Source organism: Heterodontus francisci, unplaced genomic scaffold (genome assembly GCF_036365525.1).
Source record: "Heterodontus francisci isolate sHetFra1 unplaced genomic scaffold, sHetFra1.hap1 HAP1_SCAFFOLD_43, whole genome shotgun sequence".
NCBI classification, from domain to species: Eukaryota; Metazoa; Chordata; class Chondrichthyes; order Heterodontiformes; family Heterodontidae; genus Heterodontus; species Heterodontus francisci.
In genome coordinates this window covers 2905057-2908726 of record NW_027141852.1, presented here as the reverse complement: position 1 = coordinate 2908726, position 3670 = coordinate 2905057, and the positions used below count along the sequence as shown (strand labels likewise).

Here is a 3670-nt window from a genome sequence, read left to right as displayed (position 1 = left end):
TCAGTAGAATTCCCAGCACCGAGGGACTGTATCTTCTCGGGGATTTCAACGCAAGCTTGGGTACTGACTACAGCTTGGCCAATGAGCATAGGGCACAAGGGGATTAGCAAGATGAACAAAAATGGACAGAGGTTTCTGGAGCTATGCTGTCACCATGGGCTCTGTGTGACGAACAGCTACTTCCAGGTCAAGCTGTGCCACAAGGTGTCCTGGAGACGTCCGAGATCATGCCACTGGCACCAGCTAGACCTTATCATCACCAGACGTACCACCCTCAGCAGTATCCTCATCACACGCAGCTATCACAGCGCTGACTGTGACACTGACCACTCCCTGGTGTGTAACAAGGTCAGGCTTCAGCCAAGGAAGCTTCATCCATCCAAGAAGAAAGGTCGTTCTCGGATCAACACTAGCCGAACCACTGACCCAGAAAGGACCCAGGAGTTCCTCAACATCCTCGATCAGGCTCTTTCAGAAAACACCCAAGGCCTCAGTGCAGTGTCAAAGTGGAATCATCTGCACGCCACCATCTATAACTCTGCACTCACTGTGTATGGGAAAAGAGATGGGAGGAATGCTGACTGGTTTGAGGCTTATTGGACTGAAATGGAGTCAGTTACTGTAACTAAGAAGAGAACCCTCATGAACTACAAACAAGTCCCCAGCAAACAACATCTAGATGCCCTCAGAGCAGCCAGACACAAGTCTCTGCAGACTGCTCAGCACTGCACCAATCAATACTGGTTAAAACTCTGCAACAGCATCCAATCTGCCGCTGAATCTGGGGGCTGCTAGAGGGACATATGAAGGAATTCAACACACCAAGGTTCCTTAGACAGCACCTTCCATACCCGCAACCTCTACCAACTATAAGGACAAGGGCAGCAAATTCATGGGAACACCACCACCTGCAAGTTCCCCTCCAAGCCACACACTATCGTGACTTGGAACTATATCGCCTTTCCTTCACTGTTGCTGGGTCAAAATCCTGGAACTCCCTTCCTAACAGCACTGTGGGTGTACCTACCTCACACAGACTGCAGCGGTTCAAGAAGGCAGCTCACCATCACATTCTCAAGGGAAATGAGGGATGGGCAATAAATGCTGGCTTAGCCAGTGATGACCACATCACATGAATGAATAAAAAAAAATTATGAAAGCAACGGGCCCAGCAGTAACTAAATCAGCACCTTTGAAGACAAAGACAGGGACGATCATCACTGAACCTAACAAGCAGATGGAAAGGTGAGTGGAGCATTACCTTGAACTCTACATAACGGAGAACATTGTCATTGAAGTAGCTCTCAGCATCTCAGCTCTCGTGTTAAGGCCAACATAACATTTGCCTTCCTAATTGATTGCTGCACCAGCATGCGAGCTTTTAGTGTCTCATGAACAAGGACACCCAGGTCCCTTTGGACATCAACACTTCCCAACCTCTCACCATTTAAGAAATATTCTGTCTTTCTGTTTATTCTACCAAAGTGGATAACTTCACACTTATTCACATTATATTCCATCTGTCATTTCATTCACTTATCCTGTCCAAGTCCCCTGGAAGCCTCCTTGTAACCTCCTCACAGCTCACATCCTTTACAATTGGCATATTCTTCTCCATGCTGCTATTTTAAACTTTCAGTGTCTCAGATGGGGGTGTCCACCTGCAGACCAGAGCTGATGACAAGCTGTTCATCTTGGCAAGACTGCGCACCAAGACCAAAATGAGTCAGTTCTTGGTCTGTGAGTTGCTCTTTGCTGATGACGCTGTGCTGACATCCCATAATGAAGTTCATTAACAGCAGCTTGTATATCGGTTCTCCCTGGCCTGCAAGGAGTTTGGACTGACGATCAGCATCAGGAAGATCAAAGTTATGGGCCAGGACTAGAGACTCCACCTTCCATCAACATCGACAGGCTCACTTTGGAGGTTGTCAACAGCTTCACATACCTTGGATCAACAATCACCAGCAATCTGTCCCTTGATACTGAAATCAGCACCAGGATTGTCAATGCTGCAGCTGTCATGTCAAAGTTGAGAAGACGAGTGTGAACCGACAGCAAACTGATCGAAAATACAAAACTCCGCGTGTAACAGGCTTGTGTTCTCAGCACCCTCCTTTAGAATAGAGAAGCATCAACAACTTATACAAGCCAAGAAAAGCAGCTGAACAGCTTCCACCTCCACTGTCTCAGATGGATATTGGGCATCTCCTGGCAGGACAGAGTGCCGAATGCAGAAGTACACCAGCGTGCAGGGATCCGCAGCATGTTTGCCCTCTTGAGTCAGCGGTGACTCTGTTGACTGAGTCATGTGTGCTGAATGGATGACGGTCGCTTTGCCAAAGACACGCTCTATGGTGAGCTTGCTATCAGCACGAGACCAACAGGTCACCCACATCTGTGATACAAGGACATCTGCAAAGCGAGATCTCAAGCTGACTGGGATTGGAGTCAATGCATGGGAAGTCCTTCCTGCTGACTGGAATTCCTGGTGAAAGGCATTCAGGAAGACCATGGTAAAAGCAGAGGACAAAAGAAATGACCAGATGGTGGGAAAGAGAGCTCAGAGGAAGGAAAAATTATCAGTCGACCTCGGGCCAATGATATTCATCTGTACCAGCTGCGGAAGGGATTGTCACTCACGAGTCATCCTCTACAGCCACAACAGACGATGTTTCACACAGAAGTGACGTACACCCCGGGTGTAGCCCATCGTCTTCCGAGACAGACGGTTGCCTATTACAATTACAACTACAGCAACAACTACAAGAGCGAGTCAGAGGCTGGGAACACTGCCGTGACGAACTCAGCTCTTGACTCGCCAAAGCCTGCCCACTATCTACAAGGCCTTCCTCTGATTTCAATTGCACACACATTTGTGATCTGGCTCTGTAGTTTAGTTGGTTAAAGCACCTGTCTAGAAAACAGAAGATCCTGGGTTCAACTCCCAGCAGAGCCTTATTTCACAGTTGCAACATGCTTGAAAAGTTTCATTATCAACACTGACATCTGTGTCTTGTGAACTTTAATTCAAAATACTTGATGAATTTCAATCACATAAAAAAACAGCCTTTGTGAAGGATATGAGTTTGGAATGGCTGTTTCTCCTTGCACAGAATTTCAGTGCTAATACATCAAAGTTAACTTCTTGGCATAAATTTGATCACAGTTCCATTCAACCTGGAAAACAGCTTGATATTAATCTCACTGAAGGAGAGTGTTTGTGTCATTATGTGTTGCTTTTAACCGAGACTGGGACATGACGCAAGTGGGAGGGTTTATCTGAGGTTTGGAATATTTGTCAGTCAGGAACAAGAAAAATCAAAGGAACCAAATAAGAAAACCTAAGTCTCATGTGGTTCCCGAGAAACGGTGAGAAGATATTAAACTTTGTTGTATTTAATACAACTGTGTGAACTTTGATCTTTGCGGCCTTTTGTAAACAGTATTTGAAGGGTCTCAGTAAAAATGTTCAGTGTTGATGAGAGTGGGGTCTGGGTGAGCAGCTGCTTCATGTGACAGGGTCAGGACTGGATGCAGGAAGTTCTCTGACAGTCTCTCTCTGATGAGTTGAGTTGATTTTCAACTGGCAGCTGTTGCTGTGTTGATAATTCAAGTTCCCTCCACCGATTTTTTTGGACAGACAGTGCAGTATGAGGATGTAAAGGGT

General features: G+C 46.3%; 1 non-coding gene across 1 annotated transcript; it reads left to right on the top strand.

Annotated features, from left to right (window-relative positions):
* The first annotated feature begins 2885 nt into the window (after positions 1–2885).
* Positions 2886–2959, top strand: trnas-aga (transfer RNA serine (anticodon AGA)). The gene has a single exon. It is a non-coding gene; the product is annotated as a tRNA-Ser (tRNA).
* Positions 2960–3670: the final 711 nt, after the last annotated feature.